General features: G+C 38.8%; 1 protein-coding gene and 1 long non-coding RNA gene across 2 annotated transcripts in view; both read left to right on the top strand.

Annotated features, from left to right (window-relative positions):
• LOC135223564 (splicing factor 3B subunit 6-like) overlaps positions 1-25,650 on the top strand; it is a 59,503-nt gene that overhangs the window by 30,437 nt on the left and 3,416 nt on the right. The window lies entirely within an intron of this gene.
• Positions 3,023-13,710, top strand: LOC135223562 (uncharacterized). The gene is made up of 3 exons (XR_010316529.1): positions 3,023-3,128; positions 7,528-7,609; positions 13,443-13,710. It is a non-coding gene; the product is annotated as an uncharacterized LOC135223562 (long non-coding RNA).

Genomic DNA, 25,650 nt, shown 5'->3' with positions numbered 1-25,650 from the left:
GAGAAAGAGGCTACGCGAGAATAGGTCTAGGTTGCTTTCGAGTAGTTTGGTGCCCTGTAAGTATTGGAGAAAACCCAAGCTTTCTCCTTCAGTTAGAGCACGTGTTATAAGTCAATTCGCCTTCTGCCGCATAAAGCTCCTAAATATTTAAGTCTTGTCCTCTGGCATTTTTATAAAATCACAGAGCATTGCCTCTTATGATATAGGTATGTGCATAATCAACACTTGAACCATCTTGGTTTGAAGATTCAGTTTTCTTTATCTCATTCTTTTGAAGAGATGAACAAGAGACTGACAAGTGCTTTGGACATGCTGAAATGGAGTCTGTTTAGATTATTGAAGTTTTTATCCTTTACTATTGAACTTTTAATCACTATAATTGCTTCTTCTCTGTCAGCTTAGGGAGGTTGAGGCAGTAGCTTAGTGATTGTGATGCCAGCTTGGAGTTTGTGAAGCCAGCTTTAAGTGGTTTTTGGCACCAGCAGGGATTTAGCAAAGAAGAGTGTTAATTTTCAACTTGCTCTGTCAAACCCATTGCTGATGTTGCAAGCTAAATGTTCTCTTGCTTATACTAACTCAGTTTGGAAGAAGTGAGAACACTTATGTTCCTATCAGTAGTAAAGGCTTATGCTGCTCAGGATATGGCAGTTGTTGTGTTTCTTTTGTGGGTCACTTTTTAAGTCTGACCCTCTTTAAGGTGATAAAGGAGGATATAGTGGTACTGGTTGTATTTTATATCTTTCAGAAATCCGTTCAGCCTTCAGGTTCCAGTAGATGGCCAATTGCAGACCTCCTTTCATGCTTGGAGAAACTTAGGCACAGAACCTTAAGTGGTGGAGGCACTGAAGGAGAGTTATGATATTTTTTAGGACCCATCCTCTGGTTTAGTCTCCTATAGTTGTTCTTTTGTGTCTTCCAGCAGAAGTGTCTAATTCTTTAGTCAGAGGTTGTATATTAGAGAGAATGAAATGGAGCATTTATCAGTAATTCGCTGGGACTTTACCTCTGACTTGTTCCTAGTGCCATAAGCAACCGGAGATTAGTGACTAGTGGTGGACATATCGAGAATGAACAACTTTGTCTTTCCCCATGAATTTTGGTCTTTCCAGCATGGTTTTAGTGACTTTCCAAAAGAAGGTTGGATGTTTTAGTGATTTTGATTTCATATTTCTGTTGATATGTAAACAATTCATTATGATTTAACTCTAATTTCAATATTTTGTGTTATAAATACTGTACTACTGGGTAAGTAAACCCATGATAAAATTGTGTTTAGATTTTATTAGTGGTGTTTAACTTTTTTTCACATGTAAACATATTTTAAGAAATTGCAGGTTTGGCCGAGTGAGGTCCAATGGGTAATTCTGCTTCTCGCTTTGTACAGGTAACAGCTGTATATGTAGTCTCTTGAATATATCTAATAGAAAACCAGATTTTTTAGTTGTCTTTAGCAATAGGAATACATTGGAGACATCTAGCATTCAGTTCAGAGGGGAAGTTAGTGCTGGTAATACATATTATCACTGGAGACCTGACAGGTTGGCAGAAGGAGAACTGAGGCTGGCATTAAGTCACAGACAGCAGGTCAACCAACAGTGCCAGTACTGATTTTTGTGGTGATGTGATTCTTTCAAGTTCCAAGGAATATCAACACAACCGCTAACAATGGAGGCCTTCATTTAGCATCAAGCTGTGGAATTCTTTTCTGTTTTTCCCAAGTTGCATAGCATTTCATCTTTTTAGGGTCATATCATTGTTCCTATGGGGCTGGGCTAAATAAGGGCATTTGCTTTCCAGTTCCACCAGCCATCAGGGGGGCCAGAAATATTCAAAGATTCTGCTGCAGTATTTTTAATGTCAGTAAACTTGTGCCTCATCCTTGTGTAAGAAACCTTCAGTATATACACCCTTGATGTTTAGATTAGTGCACAATGCTAAGAACTGTACAAAAATTTGGATTATCTGATATACTTTACATTAAAACTAAACTCTTCAGTCTAACAACCTCATTATGACGACGCATAATTCTGTATGAAACTCTCAGCCATGGCCTAGTGGTTTCCTGTGTTGTTGGCATCTATAGTGGTGCCGGACGCACAATCATGGCTAACTTTAATAACCATAAATACAACAAAAACTACTGAGGCTAGAGGCCTGAAATTTGTTTTTTTTTGATGATTGAAGCGTGGATGATCAACATACTATTTTGTAGCCCTCTAGTCTTAATAGTTGTTAACATCCAAGGGCATACAGGAAAAGTGTGGACAGACAGACAAATAGCCATCTCAATATTTTTCTTTTACAGGAAACTAAAATGGATTAATAGGTCTTGCTAACTAATGAACTACCACTACTGGATGAGATATAATTTTTTACTTCTAGCACTCACATATTAATTATGTTAAATTTAGATTGTCATTGTCCTCTTTTTGCAAACAGTGTTTACTTTTATTAGGAAATGTGAAACCCTTCCAAAAGGTACTGTTTACTATTTAAATTTTACTTGATAGCTATTGATATCCAAAGATTTGCTCTGTGTTCTCAGAGGATACTAAATTATTATTATAGGTGTTATGTAACTCATGCTATAGTTGTTTAGTAGTAATAGTAGTATGCAGTATAAGATTTCATGGTTGATGATAAAGGTAATGGATGAGATTCTAAAAGAAAAAAGAATGGAACACAGTAGGGAGATTATATTATAAATGTAGTTTTAGAGAGATGTGGTGTTCATCAGAGAGGAAAAAAAGACAGAGATCTCATAAATCAAGATCACTGGAAAGATGATGAGAAGAGATGAGGGGCAGTTTTTCATAGAAGTAGGAAATCAAGTAAAAGGGCACAGCTGAAGATAAAAACAAATGAGAATTCAGGTGGAAAGCCCACAAGACAGAAGAGATTGGGGATAACTTACGTGGTACATAAAATCTAATTATACCAAAAATGGATAATTTTCCATTATGGCAATGATAATGATGCAAGATTTAATTTGTGGATATATTATTAGAAAAGATTAACATTTATTTACAGGTGGATCCTGGTATTATAGTGAAGATGAGCTATCATTTGTGGTTCAGATAATTTGGATACAAGGAGCAGTGGTTGCTTATAATCAGGAAAAAAGTGAGGTATGCACAACTTTGTTTTGTTTATCTTATTTTATACTCATTATTGATATTTTGCATACTTATACTAATCCTTTGACTGGTTTAATATGAAAGGATATATGTAGTGTGTATTTTTTTAGTTCTTGATGATTGCACAAGCATAATGTGTAAAAGTGCCAGACTACAAGGCAAGCCAAAATCTGATTTAAAGACTAGCAAACATATTTTGACTCATTACACAGAGCTTCCATTTTAAATGGATTCACCTATCTGGCATCCTATTTTAGATGGAGTCTACTAAACAACTGGTATAGGTTTTTTCTTACATCGCAATGTTTTTAGCAGTCACAGAATCCTTTCTGTCCACTTCCCGAGAACTTGACTGTCAACTTTCAAAGATCTTAACATGGTAGGGGGGCTGGAGTTGCTTGGAGCTTAGTCCAGCCTATGAAAAATATAATCAGAAGTTGAAAAGCAGTTTTTGCTTGGTCATCTCCAGATGAAGTTATCAGTAATAATATAATGAATACATATGCTGTACTATTCTAAAAGTATTTAATTTTTTCATAGAGGTAATTTTTAGACAGATAGAGGGAGAGATTATTATTATTATAAAGGATTAGTTTATCCAGACCTCTGAGCCTAATAAAGGCTTTTCTTGGGCTGGTTTTCAGGAATTGATCCTAAAAAAAAAAAATTAGACTTTATTTAGAAAACCGGCTTTATTTAAGAACATGATGTTCTTATTAAATAAGGAATCTTTGCCTTCAGCAAGAATGCCTTTCAATGTTGGTTTTCGAAAATAGTATATGCTTCTTTGTTGGTTCCAAATTGGATACAAGCAGTCCCCGGCTTACGACAGGGGTCCGTTCTTGAGACACGTCGTAAGCCGGAAAATCGTCAAAAATCCTAAGAAAATCTTACTTTTAATGCTTTGAGTGTATTAAAAACTATGTAAACTGCATTTTTCATCAAAAAAACACTTTAAATATTGATTATTTTGCATTTTTGGAGTTCTATTTCTACTGCCAGATCAGCGCCGTAACCCTGAAACATGTCATAAACCTGGAAATAATTTCTGATGAATATAATTGAAAAGCGTCGTAACCTCAGAACGTTGTAAGCTGAACCTGTAGTAAGGCGGGGACTGCCTAACTAATGAGAGTTGGAAAGTCATTGGTGTTTGGGATGGACTTATTACATTTCATTGGGTTTGAATGTGAATTTGACATCAAATAACCATGTGAATATCTAGTGTGGTCGTATAGGATTCTTTGTAATTCACCAAGATGTAGTCGGATTAAGAGGTCATTTATATTCCATTGAATAATTTTATAATCTATTATTGGGAGGAATTAGTGCTAAATTCTCTAAATTGATTGCTGATTTTACTTTGTCTCAAAGTTTATATGCATTTGATTTGTGGTTTTTTAATTGTTGTATTTGTATGTTGATTATTAGATTCAGTAATTGTTTGTTTTTCATAACAAAATATTAATGAGTATTTTTTATTTTATAATTTTCTTTTTGTATTTTAAAGATTCAGAACATAATTCATTCTCATGTTGGCGTGTTATAGGGCATTTTCGTTATTTAATAAAATTGTCTATAGTAGGTATGTACAATTTCGTCTTGTGTCCTCTGTCTTAAGTTATAAGTTCCTAATGAAGCTCTTATTACAACCATTTTCTGATTTGGGTGAAAACCATGGATAGGTACCTTGGCGATGGGTTGCTATTTCCCCAGATTTTTTTTTACCTGGATTTATTTTTCAAGGCCACGGGTTTATTTAAAGGTCAAAATTTGACATTGCTCTTTAGAATCTTTGGTAGCTAGACATCTCATCTCCAAAATTTGTCAAAACATATAATTATGTGGCAAGTCATGATGGAAATTAAAAATAAAAGATAGAAAAAATAATTCAGCAACTGGTTGAGTGTTACATTGTTATTAAGGGGGCTGGCCGGCTAATGCCGTTTTTTAACGACAGGACTTTGACATTCATACCACTTAATAAGGTGACTTGGGACATCTCCAAACCGCATATAATTTTCGCCTCTGACCTTCGGTTTTGTGACGCCAGGGCAATTTATCCCGAAAATAACCACTTTTCAAATTATATCTCCTCCCTTGATATTTAATATTAAGACCTGGGATTACTACCATATATAGACCTGATGTAGACCTTCAATCAAATGGAGATTTTTTTTTCTAAAAGTCATTTTTTTGCTAGATATGAATTTTTCAATATGGTAAAAAAATAAACCCTATAAATCACGAGAAAAAAATGTATAAAAAAAGACGAAACAAAAATTGGAAAAAGGGCTCTATTTGATTGTTCTATAATGTCTTTCTGAGTTATATACCAAATTCCAATGAATATAGCTTTAAAACTAAGTGAGAAGATAGATTTTGAAGGTCAATAAGTATAGTTTTGAGATACGGCCGTTCAAAGTTTTCCTTCGTATTTCTAATAAAGACAATTAATAAATAATGATTATTATGAATGTATATTTCTTTTTTTTGTGTATTAATAAACCAAAACTATTTTATTTATCATAATTTAATCATAAATGATGATCCCTTTGCTCATATATTGTAGCCTGGGGCACTGCTTGAGGCAAGATGGGGCACTCCTTCCTACGTAACCCCCTCTCTCCCCTTCACTAACTCGGCTTATTACAGCAAATTTTCTTCTGTATGTTAGCGAGATGTTTTCCTTGTATTTTCCTCTTTGGCATGATGACATTCTTGCCGAAACAAAGATAAACAAACATAAATGCAAGAGAATGTCACAGGTGAAACTCGAAACAGTACTCTCTTTTTACAAAGACAATTTAATCAATCATGATTATTATGAATTTCATAGTCCATTTTGGGTATTAAAAAACCAAAAAACTATGTTATTTATCATAAATGAAGATCTCTTTGCTCAAAGATCGTAGCCTTGGGCATAGTGTGACGTGTGCTGTCAGGCAAGAAGGGGGCGTTACTAGGCAACCCTCCCCTCCCTCTTCACTAACTACGCGTATATTATGATATTCTGTAATAATGCTTGAGCGATTTTTCTTCATCTGTATGTTAGCGAGATGTTTTCCTTGTCTTTTCCTCATTGGCATGATGAACTTCTTGCCAAAACATACATAAACATACGTGAAAGCAAGCGAAAGTCACGAGGTGAAACTCGAACGTGTAATCTACTTGAAGTCTATGGTCGCACTGATTCATGGTTGAACCAGATAGCAGATACTCGCTTCTGCGAGCCACGGAATCTCTACAGATGCCATTTCTCACAATTTCTTTGCCAATAATTATCAAAATTTACGATAACAGAAGAAATATTTAATTTTCTTGTACGGATGAATGTTTTAGGCTTATTGAGTTATGTTTACTGATTACCTTGTAACTACGAAAGTAAGAGGAATTGACGAAATATTCGTATACGTATTCTCAATTGCCATATGAAGCTCCATGAATTTTTTCATGACTTTGCATTTTTTCGCCTATACCACTGTATATAGTGGTTCCGGCCGGCCCCCTTAAGGCTATTATTATTATGTTTTTATTCAGATGAACAACCCTATTCATATAGAATAAGCCCACAGGGTCTATTGACTTGAAATTCAAGCTTCCAAAAATATGGTGTTCATTAGGAAGTAAGAGAAGTTCAAGGGAAATCCAGAAAGAAGAGATGTCACTTATTAAAAATAAAAAATAAATAGGTAAATAGATAAAAAATTATTAAAATGCAAGATTAGTATGAGGTTGGTAAAACATAGCCGCTCCACTTGAACTTTTGAAGTTCCAATTGCTTGACATCCTCAGGGAGACTTTGATAAAGGTAATATTTTTAAAGTGCGTACATGCTGTTTCATGTACAAGTTCTGGTTATATGCAGAATTCAATATACCCCTGGCATAAGTAGTAAATTCACTGTGCTATAGTCATGCATAAATGTTAACTGCACTTAGCCATCCAACTTATGAACCCAATTGAGTTATTTTTTCCTTAAAAATTTTATGCACAAGTTTTCATGTTACTAAAGCCCCTTCCACATGAGGGGCAAATGCGCGGTGGGCAGACAGTTACCAATTTTGTGGTTGCACGGATCACGTGTATGGTCCAAGTCATAGATTCGCCTGCCTGAGCCTATTGCCTGCCTTGGACTGTTTGACTTGGTAACACAGTTAAAAAGCAAGAGAATTACAGGCAAATCCAAGTCCCTGTGTGTCTTTCCCCCTCATGTGGAAGGGGCTGTAGATTACATTAACTTTAAGATTTAACTGTTTAATGAGATTTCTAGTTAGAGTAGAACTTAAAAAAACATGTCTTATTTTTTCCAAATTTTGACTATTTCATAGACTGCTGATTTTATTTTTTGCTTGTTCCAGTTCTTAGCATGTACTGTTTTTTTTTTCAGGTGACCTTGCAAGATAATGGATATAATGTAACAGTGACAAACTGTCATATTATTCCTGGAGGAAATGCATGGATTGATCAAGGTAATTAATTAATGAATTTGATATTACTGTATACAACTAAAGGCAGTTTTAAATTTTAATACTTTTTAAAAAGGAGTCTTGTTTTTTAAAAACTACTTTAAAGGAGGGGTAGGATGAGACCATCTCTACCCTAGCCTATTGAGAATTATATACTGTCCCCCCCCCCCCCCCCCCCATGTTTATGTGTAGAAGACAAATACAATCATGCAAGGCCTATGGGACTCCACCTCTTCCCTTCCTTGCGATACACAGTCCAGGAGTTAAATTTTCTTTCCCATGGTAGGAATATCTTGCTTTGAAAATGCTCTTGATGCTATTATTGTCCTTTCTTCTGTTGTTGGAAGGCTCCTTTAGTAGTGACTGAGGTCTTGTTTGGCTCTGATTCTCATCAAGCTTTCTTAGGCTGAGGAAGAGGAAACTCGCAAGGGTGTTTCCCAGATTCCTTTTTTCCAAGAATAGTATATATTGTGCAGTTCTGTTGTCAAGCTTATTCAGCGAGTTGTGTGAAAACACTCTTCTAAAAGGGGTCCCAACAGAGGGTAAGAAAGCAACAGGGAGGTTACATTGGGGAGCGAATTGTTGGATCCCAACAATGCTTCCTTTAAAGCCTTAATGTGAGACTCCAAAAAGTCACAGTGCTCCCAATAGGGTCCACATAAGTGTTTTGGCTACTGCAGTGAACATTGTTCTGTAAGACACTGGAAGCTCTTTCAGCCATGGCTATCCTGAGATTTTTCTTGCACGGGTAAAAAACCTGTTGGGTAGGCATGTCCAATAGAGTTTTTTCCTCTCATAAGGGAGGACAAATGTTGCTCATTTCTCTGCAGCACTATCAGATACTGGGACGTTGGAGCCATATGGCATTATTTCCACCATAAACTTGTTTTCCTGTCGTCACAAAATTCTGAAATTCTGTCGTCACGATTGGTGGTTCAGAAGTGAAGAGACAGACAGCTGATGCCTCCCAGAGAGGTTATTGGTTATGTAAAATTGTTGTTGTACTATATTTTCCATTAAACTGGAGACAGGTTGCTTCTGTGGCTGTCTTTTAATACAGTTGCTTCTATTTGGCTTTCATAGATATATTATTAGGCAGGGTAACTGTGACCTTCAACAGTTCCTGAATTCCTATTGAAGAAAGGACCAAGCATCATTAAGTATTAAGAAGGCCACTCTTTCCTGAAATTCCTTTCATTAATGAGGTGTTTTCCATCTGGTGAAAGGATGCACATTGAGGTGTCTTGCCAAGGGTTATCAGTGTTATTCTCTGGCAGATATGGATGCCCATATACTACATTCTGGTTTGAGGTTTTGTTGTCCGACTGGTCTCAATTGTTGCCTGTCGGAGCTCTATTGGAGATCTAGACTACTGATTCAACTTCTTTTTGGGCTTAAGTTTTTTATTACCCTGTTCCCATGACCTAAGATTTCTTGTGAAAAACCTATCTATGCCTGGACACTGCAGTGTCTCAATCCTCTAGTTTAAAGGATAAGATATTTGTACATATCATACCGGATTCCTTCCAGGTCAAACCTGAATTCCTCTTGAGAGTCACTGATAGCATCTCTTGTGCTGAAGCTCAGTAGCGAGTCCTCAAAGGAGTAACACTCTCTTGCGGTTATCCTTGATACTGTTCATGATTTAATTCTGGAATTCTGAAAGTACTGCGAGGGAAGCCTGCATGAACTGATGAGCTAAGGTAGTATTCGTATCACCACTACCTGGCAGTACATATAGAAAGTGCAAGCTGAATTCCCTATTAGGGAAGCCTGCATGAACTAATGAGCTAAGGCAGTTGTATCATCACTGGAAGTATATCATGGAAGCCTGCATGAACTGATTGAGCCAAGGCAGTCATATCTCCACTGCCTGGCAGTATAGAGAATACAGCCAGCGGAATTTCCTATCAGGGAAGCCTGCATGAACTGATGAGCCAAGGCAATCGTATCATCACGATAGAAAGTACAGCAAGCGGAATTTTCCTATCAAGGAAGCCTGTATGAACTGATGAGCCAAGGCAGTCGTATCATCACTGCTTGGCAGTACAGAAAGTACAGCAAGTGGAGTTTTCATATCAGGGAGGCCTTCATGAACTGATTGAGCCAAGGCAATCATATCACCATTGCATGGCAGTACTATAGAAGTCCAGGATAAATTCACTATCCCCTAGAAGGTTCAGACACTTCAGATGGGGTTGGGTGGACCACATCAGGTCCCCTCAATATATGTTTGCTGTATGGGAAAGGCAAGATTTATTTTTGGAGTAGTATCTGTTTCGTGTACAGCAAAAGACTGCCCTCTAGACCCTCCAGATCCAGAAGGGAAATGTTAGTGGCTATATCCACTTCACTTCAAGTATCAGTGACCACTCTCGCAAGGAGAAACTCTTAAGGACCCCATAAACTGAACAGTTGTCTGAACAATTGTTGTTATCAACACAGACACACACAAACACACACTATTCAAGACAGTGTGAATGATCTCCACACAGGTTTCAGTCTGAACAGAGATTTTGTCTTGGGAAGACATGGCATCATCTATAGAAGAGACCTGCAAGATAGTGTTACACTAAGAGCTGTTGCTGCCACCTACGTTGTGGCAGAATTAGGGAAGCCTAAAAGAAAGAAAAGGAAATGGGTGAAACAGTGGTTGACTAGGAGAAGTGAACTTTCTCACAATGCTTTGCTCAAGGAACTTGTTTTTTTTGTTTTTTTTTTTTTTCTCCCCCCTCCAAAGGCATGGCTGTTCTTTTTACAGCTCTATGAATTCTACCCAGAATCCCTATCTGCTAATGTGGAATTCATTCTGTGGTATTCTAGGCCTTCACAATACATCCTTACACATCAAGGGTTGCTGAGATACTTAAGATAACGGCAAACAAACACATACATTGTATGACCTGTGTATGACAGACATAAGTCACAAGCCAGCAAATTAATCCTGACAGATTCCTGCCGAGATCGTTCAGACCACGACACTCTGCCCACTTTTAAATTCAGACAAGCCCATACACATTGTTTTTCCAAATGATACTGACAATCGTTCAGTGTAAAGGGGCCTTTAGTCTCCATCAGAGTTGTTGAAGTTGGAGTTCCTAGAATCTCGTTTTTGGAATATTGGCCTGAATGTTGATTCTACTAGGAGAGGGATGGAAACACACTGCCATAGTTCTGCCATAATGGTGTACAGTAGTCTCCTTCCGTAATCCTATTGAAACTTATAACCCATAGAGACAGCTCTTTCATCATTTAAACTTGCTGCCAAAAGCATTTGGCATATTTCACACGTCCAGCCACTAACCAAATTCTTTATTCCTTCAGGGGCTGGCTTGTGGCAGGTAGTCATGAGCCATTTCCACAGGTGAAAAGCAGACAGCAGTTGACTGTGGCATAGGTAATGTGTAGGTCCTACATAATAGTAACCAGTAGTAATCAAAAAAATAAGTGTTTAATAAAAAAAAACTACTTAGTGTTAGCTACCCGTATCACTGTATAGGCCCCAAGCACTTCAAATTAACCCAGGCCTACATGGTCATAAGTACATACATATAGTATGATGTACAGAAACTTAATCAATGGGTCATATCCACAAGATACTAGTAGTAATGTTAGTAGTAATGTATTAAAATACTTCAACAATATTGTCTTAAAGGATTTGCTCAATTAAGACAAAACTAAATGGATAGCCATACTGCATATTTATACATATTTCTTAACCTTTTGAATCTTGGTCTATTCCCAAGCACCAGGTAAAGGTTATGTAGCCTATAGGCTACGTTAGTTAGTACTTAAATAAAATCAATAATTATTGGAAATATTGTACCAAAAATATATGAAACCAGTTCTCTAAAATTTTTAAATGTTTGGCAAAGCTCATCCTTACGAATAAGTACTTCTGTATTCCATTAGGAAAAATATAAACGTCACAATAATTTTGTCAACACCTGTGACATTACTACTGGTGGAGTAATACCTGCTGGAAGTATATACTAGATCTATCTGCATAATGTATCCTTTTAACATTGAAGAGAACCACAATATTATGGATAACTGGGGAACTGTCGATATCACAAAACCATTCAGTCTGATTATAAAATACCTCAGGAAACCCTGGCTTTTTTTTTTTTTTATTAGTAAACACCAAGGCTCGTAAGTCAAGCACAATCACACCTATGTTTCATAAACAAGAAGTTAGGCTAACCTGTACTTCACATTATCATCTATCAATGTTACAAAGGTCATTGTATAAAAAGTCAATAACAAAATTGTCTAATATTATTGCCTTAATGCTATTCTCACTTTGTTAAACAAGAAAAAACAGCACAGAAATTACAGCATAGCTTAGCGATCTAATCCTACCTTCTCACCTTGAAAGAGGCCTACTGACTTCCAATTTAAATAAATATAATCTGTTTAAATCTTAACGAACTAAAACTTTTCACTGGTTCTTAAAACTAAGTACTTAGCTTGAATGACAATAAGTGAAATTTCCACAGTCAAACACGATTTCCAGAGAACAACCCGGGTATTAGTGAACTCTTGGACAGAGCAGTGTGTAATGAAGATGGCTGGGGTGTGCTGTTGTCACATCTGTGCAAGTGAGATGTAGTGAACTGAAGTAGTTGTAAGACAGGAGATAGTAGAGCCCTCCTGACCCGAGTTCTTTATATTCTATCACTGTGCCAACAAGCACTTTCTGACTGAAACCAACTATAAGAGAATTCTTTGTATTTGTTGGTCAGTGGAGCCCTGAGGGGACCATGACAGTGTAACTTCTTTGATGTCTCACAGCAGCTGCCAAAAATAGGTTTTTCCATCAAAATCTGTTTCCCACCCTCTCTTCAAGATTTCTTCGTATGTTGAGACTTGAATCCTAGTGGAGATGGTGTCATCTTATTCATCAACCTTCTATCTGGAGACTAGGCTTCTCTTCTTTACATTGAATTGCCAAGTTTGTTTGATAACCTGATGACCAGAAATTCAGAGCAGTGTTTGGTTTCTGTGACCACATGAGCATGGTACCAATGGTGACAGTTGGTTATAGGCTGATGACCTGTTGCTAGCTGGTTGAGGTTATATAAGTTTATCCCTCAAGAAAGACACTGGAGTCAGTGTGAAAATCCATCATGAATGGGGACTTTTATTATACATAAACTTGAAAACCACTGGTCCTCTTCCTTTTTGTTAGCCAATACCATGGATTCTTTGTCTTTTGGGAGAATCAGACCTTACACTGTTTATGTTAAGGCAGTAACTGGGTGCACTCATTGAAGTGAGGTTAGTTGTTATGGGTGACATGAAATGGCCATGTCCCTCACAATGGCATACCTCTTATTTTTTATCTAGTAGCATAAAAAAGCAAGGCTCTATGAAAAAATACAAACGGGAACACACCAAAAAACGTCAGCGAATGGATGTAGTATACACATCAACTATATCCAGTTAGATGATGGGAGTGCAGCACATCTGCCTCCTTCACGGTGGCTGAAAGAAAAGTGAAAGCAATGGTTGGTGAGTGAAGGATACTCCCCCAACTCCACATTGTTAACCACCTTGATACCAAGTTTTCAACCGTTTCCAGTTTGTACTGCAAGATATTCCTGTATACTTTAAGGCAATGGTTTGTATTCCTGTAGGAATAAATAGTTTTTTCATCATCTACCTTACTAGATACAAAATTTATTTTGTTACAGTTACCATATAGAAATGTTTCACTGGATATTGTTTGAAAAGTATTTATTATATCGATACAAAGGCTTTAACACTGAATAGCTTTCCAGAAGGTTTAAAACTTATACAATTGCAACATTAATAAAACTGACTGTACTTTCAGGTAAATACGTGATGGCTGTAGGTGAACTCGACAACAATAGCACAGTAGTAAAAATTAGAGCAATTAAAATAGCTGACCTTTCTGATAATTCTGTGCATCAGCAAACCTGGAATGATGAAGTTACTGAATTGAAAGCCTTGATGAGAGAAAATAAACCTCTTTGTAGATGAAGGAACTGTTTATGACTTCATGTTTATACTTTCTACATTGTAATTGGATAATATTGTGTTAATTTTCTACTTCTTATTATAGTTATATACGTAATTTCCATACTCTTTGCATTACCTTACAGAAACTCCTCAGTATGAAAAGATAAAATCATGAGTAGTAACCTTATTATCACTTACAAAAGTTCTTCCACACAGTATTCCAGGTGGAAATTGCACGAGGGGCGATTACTCTCGTGAATGGTCAACATTAACATAGTATATATTTTATTTTTGATCATCGTCATTACTAACATGCACAGACAGCTCGGGTAAATTTTTATAGATAATAGTGTGATCTTGTACAGATTGTATAGCATCATTTTTTATATTGTGTAAAGTACTTGGGATTTGTGTTTTGCCTCAAATCTGACACAAAGACAACTACCAGGACCAGAACAGCTCATCAAGTGATTGGTTTCCTTTAAGCAATGCAGCAAAATTGCTAAGACTATATCTTGTGAGTAATGGTTACTCATAGTCTGAAATCCATGCTCTAAAAGCTTCTCAGAAAATGACATTATGAAATCCAATTTGGGAAAATATATCAGAGCTAAGGAGTCTTTTCTTCAAAATTTTTGAAAGACTGTCCTCAATTCACAATGGAATGAGAAAATTCCTAATTCATACCAATTATGAGATCACTTACATACAGCACTTTCACATCATGAGATGGCCTATGTGTGGTATAACTCAAATTACTTCTTCCACAGTCTATCAATCCATTACTCAGCTACCTATGAAGTCTCAAAGTTTGTTGAGAAATTAACAGTAGGTTCTGTATTTCATGTTAACCAAGGAACCACTTACCTTAAGTTAGATTTGATAGCTAAGGTAACTCAAGAGGAAGTTACGGTTTACTATTAACTTAGATGTTTACTATTAACTTGATGTTCACAACATAAGTCACCTCCAGTCCGTCATTTAACTTGAAGAAAAAAGGCAAATTTAAGTCTTACAACTTTGGTAGGAAATAATTAATGGAGAAGTATGACACAAGCTCTTCCATTTCCCATAATGCATCGACAGAAAAATATTAAATTTACTGCTCATAAGTTACAATGCAACGGAAAGCCAGGATAAAAGCAGCGTGATTTGTTCGATTAAATACTCAAAAGACGAACATTTCAGTAATTAAGTACTCAAAATATGCACATTTCAGAGCCACTCATAATTGAGTGGCAAACAATATTTCGTGAGGAAATGAAGATTACAGAAGCATTACCTTTTCAGAAGTTATGTAATTTGTTATTATTCAATTTCAAAGACCACCATGATACGGGGCAACCAGATGTCAGGTAACTATAGTCTGCCAGTGATGAAAAAAACCACTGACAATTCTTGGAAATCACACAAGCATGAAGTTCCAAATTTGATATAAATATGTTTCCATAAAATAATTTGGGCCGTTCAGAAAAAGGAAGTTACTCGATTCTAACCAATCTGTACCACCTAAAAGGACTTTTAGTCTCTGCTTATGGAAAAAATGTGCAAATGAAGATCTCGACCAGATAATAATTCCAGAAGTACACAAGATAGAGAAGAGGTAATTCAACATTTCTAACCCTGTAAAGGGAAAACCCATCAACAGTGGTCATGAGTAATTCAGTAATAAATACTAATCATTCTCTAAAGGGGAAAAAGTTTATCACTAGTAATTATTTCTGAATATTGAAATCTTGACACCATTTTTCCATAGAAAATGAAACTGCACAATGACAAATGAAAACTGTTGATATATTTATGGAGAGCAACAACTCTGAGTTTACTTAGTTATAAAATGCACTTAACAATGTAGGTATAATCCAGACATACAAACATAGTAGCTGGTAGTAATCATCAGAGTAAAAAAGTCCAATATTGTACTAAGATATTTAATAAAGATCTCCCAAAATTCTATTATAAAGTATCAAAGAAGATTCTCAAAAGCAAAAGCCAACTTTTCATAATCTAGAACTTAAGTCAGCCCCAACCTATTTTCTAGGACAATTTCTAATATTAAAAACTGTTGTTGTGAAGAAGGAGGTAAGGACAGGTACCAAGATTGTTGTGTGCCACAATTTTTCATTTGCCTGCACAAATTCATATGGCCTTGGTAAGAATACACCAAAATTATGATATGACTCCTAGACATGAGTTTCATAATGATTTGAGTGTTACAATACGAAATATAAAGAAATAATAAACTACCTATCCTTGAATGAATGACTTCTTGGCAGCAACAGCATCTATAGATTCTTTGTACTGAAAAGTTCTTAAGAGAGGAAAAAATACAATAGAATACATCCTTCATGTACACAGCTGGGCCTACTTTCTAGGTTAATGCAACTTTTCTAATAAAAAAGAACATGACCTTGGATGAATTTCACGTTTACATTTTTTATAACAGTAATCTAATTATGTATAAAAAATATACATTAGGAAGAAGTTACACTATCTAAATATTACATTGCAAACTGAGTTAAAATTAATAAATATAGTACATTCATGTAGCCGTTTTCCAAAAATTTTGTAGTAACGTATTATATCATATTCCATGCTTAATTCAAGCTAGTTTCTAAAGGTAACTAAAAATAACAACTGATGCATACAATGGCTATGGCTACACAATAGAAAAGTGCTGTAATATATGGAACCCCTGTCTTCAATGCTGTCACTAAAAAAAAATAAACTTTCACTTATTTAAAATGGTGGTAAATGGATGTCACTATTTTTTCTCATCTGTATTGATTCCATACTTTGTCTTGACACGATCCAGCTCTGCTTGTTTTTTCTCAGCATCAATCTTCTTGAAGGCTTTATTGGACTGTAAGAAAATACAAATATCAATTATCATTAAAAAATTTATTGATCAACACAACATTAACAAGAGGGATGGATTATAAAAGTATTCATTCATTATATAAAATTCTTGAATAATACAACTTGGGTATTGTCAATTTGATCAAAAGCTGTAAAAAATTGTGGTAATTGGTTAGTAAATAGTACAAAGCTTCTAAAAAATACAAATCTGAAGGCAGTTTTAACATTTATAAGATATTATGCAGGGTGTACATAGAATATAAAATCTTGCAGGTCAATTATAAGGATGTCAGCTGTAAGCTTAATTAAACCTGCACTATTAAAATACTTGGACCTTCAAGCATCTTACTGGAATTAAAATACTATACTATATATATGTATATACATGTTTGCCATCAATAAGCTGGTCCTTCACAAAATACACAAATGTTGAAACAATTTGTTTCCTCAGCACAAATATATTTTTATAATAAAATTAAGTTTTATATATACTTATCAAGGGATACATAACTATAGTTTCTAACTCATGTGACAACCTTTTTTTAAAAAAAAATCACAGTAGTGCTTCAATTGTTTTGTGTAGGTGACTAGCACCACCCACTATCGGGGAACAGTAGGAACAACTAAGCAGACGAGCTCAATTTTTTTTTTGGGGACCCTTATGTCCATAAGAAGGGAGGAGGGCAGACTCCAATTCTGTAATTACTTGATAAGTACATATATACATATGAAAGATAAGTACATATATACATATGATTAATTTTATTATGAAAATATCACTTTTATATAAGTAACTTACCATGTAATTGCATAGTTGAATCCCACATTGAATAGGGCTGGGATACATGCACATATTCTACTCCAGAACATTAAGGAATCGTAATGAAATTGATATAGAAAAAATTTAATTTTTATAATGACTTTTCATATACACTTAGCAAATAATTACATAGCTATAGTTTCTAAGCAGTAAGCAGCTAAAAATGATATTGTCATGATACAATAAAGTTTGTTCATACTTACCTGACAGATATATATATAGCTGTATTCTCTGACGACCGACAGAATTTCAAAACTCCCGGCAAACGCAGTGGTCGGCTAGGTGGTTAGTACCCATTCCCGCCGCTGGGAGGCGGGATACCGGAACCATTCCCATTTTCTATTCAGATTTTCTTTACCCACTGTCCCCTGAGGGGAGGTGGGTGGGTACTTGATTATATATATCTGTCAGGTAAGTATGAACAAACTTTATTGTATCATGACAATATCATTTTGTTCATGACACTTACCTGCCAGATATATATATAGCTGAATCCCACCATTGGAGGTGGGAAGGGACAGAATAGAAGGATTTTGGAAACATTTCACATGCAGATGATTGACATCTTGGTTCCCTACCTGTTAGCATAGCTGACTTCGTGATTACTGTCACCCAAGCCTGCTTCTGCTTAACTAGAATTTCCAGCAAGGAAATTCTAGTATAGCTGGATAGTTCTAGATGATCTGTCAACGGGAGCGTGACCACAATGTGACAAGACCATATTGACCATACTGAAGACAATGAAGCATAATAAATACCACCTAACCTAGCCTCACTAAAGTTAGTCCCATAACTTTCAGGCTAATTAAAGGGAAGACCGCCTCAAGCGGCCAACCCTACGACCGTAAAAAACAAACCCATAATTAAAATCACACACATCCATTTTCTAAAGGATGGGGTTCGTATTGCTTCTCGTCCCCAATACTGTATCCGCGGAAATGTATGGTCCAAGCGAGTAGCAATTCTCATATGTCGCCTTCACATCTCTGAGGTAGTGTGAAGCAAACACAGAGTTGCTTCGCCAAAATGTGGCACCCAGGATATCACTGAGTGCCATATTTTTCTGAAAAGCCACCGAAGTAGCTACCGCTCTAACCTCGTGAGCATTAACTTTTAGCAGTTTAAGATCACCATCCGTGCAGGATGAATGAGCTTCCCTGATGGTATTTCTCAAGAAGAACGCCAGTGCGTTTTTAGACATTGGTAATTCCGGCCTCTTGACCGAACACCACAGGTTGTCTGACGGGCCTCTACATTGTTTGGTCTTTTCCAGATAAAATTTGAGAGCTCTGACAGGGCACAAAACTCTCTCCGGCTCTCGTCCGACGAACTCTGATAACCCCTTGATATCAAAGCTTTTAGCCCATGGGGTTGGATGGGTTTTCGTTCTTCGCTAAGAACGAGGGGCTCAGCGAACACACCGCATTGTGTTCTCTGAAACCCACATGTTTACTCATAGCTTGGATTTCGCTAACCCTCTTAGCTGTTGCCAAAGCGGTCAGGAAAATAGCTTTCCTAGTTACATCTTTCAAAGAGGCAGCGTGCATAGGCTCAAATGGGGCTGACATTAAAAACTTTAAGACAACATCTAAATTCCATGAGGGAATCTTGTCTCGTGGAGCTTTTGATGTTTCAAAGGACCTCAATAGATCGTGAAGATCTTTATCATTTGATAAATCCAAGCCTCTGTGTCGAAAGACCGTTGATAGCATACTTTTGTAGCCTTTAATCGTTGACACTGAAAGTTTGTCTATCTCTCTAAGATGTAAGAGAAAATCAGCAATCTGGCTCACAGAGGTCGTGGAGGAGGAAATATTTTGCCTTCTACACCAACCTCTGAAGACAGCCCTCTTCGATTGGTAGACAGCTTGGGAAGATGTTCTTCTAGCGCTGGCAATAGCTCTTGCCACCGATCTTGAAAAACCTCTCGCTCTGGCCAACTTTTGGATAGTCTGAATGCAGTCAGACTCAGAGCGGAGAGGTTTCCGTGATACCTCTCGAAGTGGGGCTGTCTGAGTAGATCGATTTTTTCTGGAAGTGTCCTTGGGAAATCTACCAGAAATGACATGGCCTCTGTGAACCAGCCGCTTGCAGGCCAAAAGGGGGCGATCAACGTCATTCTTGCTCCTTCCGACGCCGCAAACTTCCTTATTACCTCTCCCAGGAGTTTGAATGGAGGGAAGGCGTAGAGATCCATCCCCTTCCAATTCCAAAGCATGGCGTCTATTGCTATTGCTCCTGGGTCTAGAACCAGGAAGAGCAGTAAATCGGAAGCCTCTTCGTTTTTGCTGTCGCGAAGAGGTCTACCAGAGGGCGTCCCCAAAGTTTCCACAACTCCTTGCAGATTTCTGGATGGAGAGTCCATTCGTTTGGAAGCATTTGATGTCGACGGCTGAGGAGATCCGCACGAATGTTCTGCTGTCCTGAAACGAACCTCGTTAGAATCGTTACATTTCTCAGCTTCGCCCAAAGTAAGATTTCCCTCGTTATCCTGAACAGGGAGCGAGATAGAGTTCCTCCCTGTTTTTTGAGATATGCGAGCGTCGTGGTGTTGTCCGAGTTGACTTGTACAATTTGTCCCACAATCCTTGACGCGAAGCATTGAAGTGCCAAACGAATCGCCTCTAGCTCCTTGAGGTTTATGTGCCAGGACCTCTGTTCCCCTCTCCAGAGGCCTGACACTTCTTCCTCCCCCAGTGTTGCTCCCCAGCCCATCATGGACGCGTCTGAGAACAACACTAGGTCTGGGCTCAGAACTTTGAGGGACATCCCTTCCGATAGCTTGACGGGATCGGACCACCACTTCAAATGCTCTTTGATCGATTGAGGGATTCTCAAAATCTCGTCTAGGTCTTTCTTGTTCTTCCAGTTGTCTGCTAGGAAAAACTGAAGCTGTCTGAGGTGCAGCCTTCCCAGAGAAACAAATTTCTCCAGCGAGGAAATGGTCCCCAGCAGACTCATCCATTCCCTCGCCGAGCATATTTCCTTCTCTAAGAAGACCGATACTTTCTCTAAGCATTTTAGCTGACGTTCTATGGATGGAAATGCTTGAAAAGCCACTGAATCCATCTGAATCCCCAGATACACGATGGACTGTGTGGGAATCAGATGGGACTTCTCGAAGTTGACCAGAAGGCCCAGGTCCTTCGTCAGCTGTAATGTCGTATGTAGGTCCTCCAGACACTGTTCCTTTGACGTGGACCGGATCAGCCAATCGTCTAAATAGAGTGAGACTCTTATCTTTGAGAGATGGAGCCATCTTGCTACATTTCGCATCAGAAGCGTGAATATCATAGGGGCTGTACTCAGCCCGAAACAGAGAGCTCTGAATTGGAAGACCTGTCCTTTCAGAACGAATCTGAGGAACTTCCTGGACCGAGGATGTATCGGAACATGGAAATAGGCATCTTGGAGATCCAAGGACACCATCCAATCTCCTGGTCTCAGGGAAGCTAAAACAGACTGTGCAGTTTCCATCTTGAATTTTATTTTCTTTACAAAAAGATTCAGCCTGCTTACGTCTAGGACAGGTCTCCATCCTCCCGAGTGCTTCGGAACAAGGAAAAGCCTGTTGTAGAAGCCTGGAGAGTTCCGTGACACGACTCTTTCTACTGCTCTCTTTTCCAACATCTGATCCAAAAGGTCTAATAAGATCTGTTGCTTTGAATCCTGATAAGAGGGCGAAAGGTCTATTGGTTCTATGCTTAATGGTGGTTTCGATAGAAACGGGATTTTGTAACCTTTCTCGATCACTTCGAGTGACCAAGAGTTCGCCCCTCTTATCCTCCATGCTTCGGCGAATAGAGCGAGTCTCGCCCCGACTGGTGTCTGGAGGGCCGAAAAGTCATTTCTTTCCCCTGGTTTTTGAGGGGGCTCTGCCCCTAGGGAAACTCCTCCCTCTCTTCCACGAAAGGGCTTATAATTCTTCCTAGAAGCTTGCGTGGTTCTTGAAGACATCTGATCAGCAGGACGTTTCGAAGACCGAGGGGACAATAAGTCCTGCGTCGCTCGTTCTTGGAGATTTACTGATAAATCCTTTACCATCGATTGTGGAAAAAGATGAGCAGAAAAGGGAGCGAACAACAATTCTGCTTTTTGCGCTGGCGACACTGACTTAGCTGTGAAGCTACAGAAGAGTGCGCGTTTCTTCAGGACTCCCGACGCAAAATGTGATGCCAGTTGTCGGAGCCATCTCTTACTGCTCTGTCCATGCATGACAAAATACTCGCTAAGTCCTCCAATGAGATGGAATCTGGGCTTCTAGACTGAACATCCAAGACGCCCAAACACCAATCTAGAAAGTTAAAAACTTCCAAAGTTTTATAAAGGCCTTTGAGATGGTGATCTATCTCCGACATTGTCCACGAAACTTTCGCTGATGCCAGGTAAGATCTTCTAGGAGCTTCCACTAAGTTGGCGAAATCCCCTTGTGCGGAAGCGGGGATTCTCAAGCCTGCTTCCTCTTCTGTCTCGTACCACTTCCCCGATCTTCCACTAAGCCTTGTGGGGGGAAGTGCAAAAGAAGTCTTGCCCTTTGTCTTTTTGGATTCCATCCAATCATGGATTCTTTTAAAAGCCCTTTTAGTCGAGAGCGAGGTGGCCATTTTGACAAAATTTGGAGTCTTCCTTGCCTTCGAAGAGGTTAGTTGCGAAGGTGGAGAGAGAGGAACTGGAGCTCGGAACTTCTCGGGAAACAAATCTTAAATAAAAGACGAGTCAAAGTCTTATAATCCACAGAGGATGAGGTTGTAGGATCCTCCTCCTCTTCCGAAACAGCCTCGCTTGACGATTTATTTTCTAATGGAGACATAGCCTTATTCTGCATTGAACGAGAAGAAACCAAAGTTTCACCTCCCTTTCGAACCGTAGGTTTTGTGTTTGAAATCAATTTTGAAGAGGAGAGTCTGCTATGTTCTCCTAACCTTGACTTTCTCTCCGAATTTTCCAAACTGACGTCATACGATTTCTCTTGACGAGCACTGATATTGTAGTTCCTACTACCTTGAAGCATATGGCGCTTATCCTTCTGACTAGCGACCTGTTCTTTTCTTCTCAGGGTAACTTTATGCATCGGACGCCTAGCGCCCTCAAAAGCGTCCTCATTTGCGTCCTGGAAAGCGTCCTGGAACGCGTACTGATATGAAGGACGACGAGCGTCCTTACTAGCACTACGCCTCGCGTCCTCAAAAACGTCCTCATATTCATCTTCATATCCTTCTTCTGAACTAATATCGTGTGTCTGAAGTCTCTCCACCCGACGTTTCCGACCCCGAGCGTCCCGCCAGAGAAGCGTTCCTTACGAGCGTCCTGGTTAGCAAAGCGTTTGTTTTGTTGAATATTCTCTTCCTGTAAGTCAAGATCCATTCCTCCCAATTTTATTCCTGAGCGATCCTTCTGAACGTTCTTCGACTCTGGGAAAAGACGACGGCGGCGGCCGCCTGTGCGGCACCTATTGTCTTTTTCGTTTACCGCCAATACTTCTAGAGACTCTCTCAGCAGGACTGCTTGCGCGTTCCTGATTGAGTCGATGAGGTCTAGAAGGCGACGGATCAGACGAAGACGAAGAACGAAGAGAAGCCGCAGAGAAACGTCTAGATTTCTTGACGGGTAGCCAAAGATCTTTTTTACGACTACGTGATCTTTCCTCTTTCTTGGCGAAAAACGTATCCAACTGTTGACGAATCGCTTCGAGAGTCTTTTTTGATGGTGAAGAACCATATGATGGAATGAACCTTTGAGAAGAAGATGGGCGAGGGGACGCCTTCTTCCTTCTCTCCGGACTCGAATCAGGACGCTCAGAAAGCGTCCTAAATCTCTTGTGCGGGATACTGTCTTCGAAGTCTTCCGGAGAAGACCGAAGCGTAAATCGAGGCGGAGGACGCTCTTGATCTCCCGATGAAGCGTCCTCTTCCATCATACCTTTCCTAAGAGGTCGAGAAAGACGATGGCCGCCAGTGCGACGTCTTACGTCTTCCTTACCACTCTCACTTGGAGAGGCTGCGTACTCTTCCGTAAGACCTTTCCTAAGAGGGCGAGAAAGACGATGGCCGCCAGTGCGACGTCTTACGTCTTCCTTACCACTCTCACTTGGAGAGGCTGCGTACTCTTCCGTAAGACCTTTCCTAAGAGGGCGAGAAAGACGATGGCCGCTTGTGCGACACCTTACGTCTTCCTTACCACTCTCAGTCGGAGAGGTCTTCCGAGATTCCCACCCACGGTGAGGTGAGGACGTCTCGGAGGAAGAGAAGCATTCCTTCAAGATTCGAGCTTGCGCGCGATCTTTGGCAGCCTGGGATGCGTCTTCAGGATCTGCCGAAGGGACGCCAGACCGGTGTTTAATTCCCGTAACCCTCCTTCGGCCTTCGACATGTCCATTCCCTGTGTTCTGGGAGTCCGACAGAGGTCTCAACCTGGAGGCATTATAGGACCGATCTGACGCCCCCTCCACTTCACTAGGGGCACTAACATTATCACTACACTTTTGCACATTAGATTGTAGCACTTTCATTTTCGATTCAAGGTTCCGAATCGATTCTAAAATGGTAGAAAGGGCATTCCCTTCGGTAACAATCACTTCCTTATCTGAAGGAGAAATTATAGGGTTATGCGTAGTATGTTCTACATTTATGTTAGATTGAGCAACTTTACTTTGACTTTTAACAGAAGCACTCCTGGAGGAAGACCTCCTAATTCTGTCACGCTCAAGTCTACGAATGTAAGATTCATACGCCTTCCATTCGACATCAGTTAACACTTCACATTCTTTGCACCTATCTTCCAACAAGCAAACATGCCCTCTACAATTCACACACACTGTGTGAGGATCTACCGAGGCTTTTGGTAGCCTCACCTTACATTCTTCTACACCACACACCCTGAAACTAGTAGAACTAGATCCAGACATCTCAATTCTAAGAAAAATCAAAGCCAAAATCAAAATCCAAACCACAATAGCGTATGCCAAATCACTAAGCCAAGTCCGAAACCAAAAGACAATCCAAATACTCAAGTGACAAATGAAGTTTTCGAAATCCTAAGCGGAGGTCTGTAAACAGATGTTTACCGACCGGCGACAGAAGAAAATCTGAATAGAAAATGGGAATGGTTCCCGGTATCCCCCTCCCAGCGGCGGGAATGGGTACTAACCACCTAGCCGACCACTGCGTTTGCCGGGAGTTTTGAAATTCTGTCGGTCGTCAGAGAATACAGCTATATATATATCTGGCAGGTAAGTGTCATGAACAAATTTGAAATTCACAGTAGCGATTCTTTTGTTTTGGTGTAGGTAACTAGCCCCACCCACTTTTGGAAAGTATATATAAAGTTATTTTAATATAAAAATGTCATTTTTATATATGTAACTTACCAAATATGTAATTACATAGCTGATTCCCCACATTGATAAAAGGTGGGATGCAAGGACATATTCAATCACCAAAACATTCGAGTATGTAATGACTTTGGGCATATAAAAAATTTGCCAGCATTGGTAAAATGCTTGTTGTTCCTTACCTTGTAAGAGAGCTGCTGCAGGAAGTTACTGCCTCTGGTTGGCACTCATCTTATTTCATAGAGGTGTGGTGGTATAGGCAAGAGTCGCCTACTACAAGAGTGGGAGCTTTAGGCAAAGGACCACTCCGATCACTAATAAATCATAAAAAGTTTGCCTGTCCTGAGTGCAGTACCACTACAATACACAACCAGACAATTTAAACATATAACTACACCAAAGGATAAAAAACAAACACCAACACCCATCATTAAAAATAAAACTGGAGGGTACCCAAGAACACAATACCCCCAGACTCCCCTTGAACTCGACAACCTCTAATAAGGAGAAGAGATTAGGAGGGAAGGTATACTTTCTGTGTTCACCACCAACACCATGCCGGCCAGGGTACTGCAGTTATTAAAAATCATTTCAACTTCTTTCAAGTAAAAAGCTGCAAAAACTAACTCACATCCCCAATACATTGCTTGAAGGTTAATGACATAGCCACAGCTCTAATATCATGAGCTCTAATCTTGAAAATTGGCAAAAGCACCAATTTGAGAATAAGCCTCTCTAAGCAGGTCCCTTAGGAAGAGAGAGAGAGCAGTTTTGTGTAGGTAAAACTTCAAAGCTCTTACAGGGCAAAGCACTCTCTCATGTTCTAAATCTAAGACATTCCCTAGATTCTTACTATTAAAAGAACAAGGCCAGGGCTTAGACAGGGTTTCATTCTTTGCAAGAAAACCTAGGGTATAGGAGCAGATAGCGTTGCCTTGCAAAAAACTTACCCTTTCAGTGATTGCTTGGGTCTCACTAACTCTTTTGGCAGTCACTAAGGCCAGCAAAAATGAGGTTTTCTTCGTCAAATTCTTCAATGACTGAATTGAG

The sequence above is a fragment of the Macrobrachium nipponense genome, chromosome 10, assembly GCF_015104395.2.
Source record: "Macrobrachium nipponense isolate FS-2020 chromosome 10, ASM1510439v2, whole genome shotgun sequence".
Taxonomy (NCBI): domain Eukaryota; kingdom Metazoa; phylum Arthropoda; class Malacostraca; order Decapoda; family Palaemonidae; genus Macrobrachium; species Macrobrachium nipponense.
Note: the sequence above shows the minus strand (reverse complement) of the source record. Positions and strands in the feature narration are given on the sequence as shown.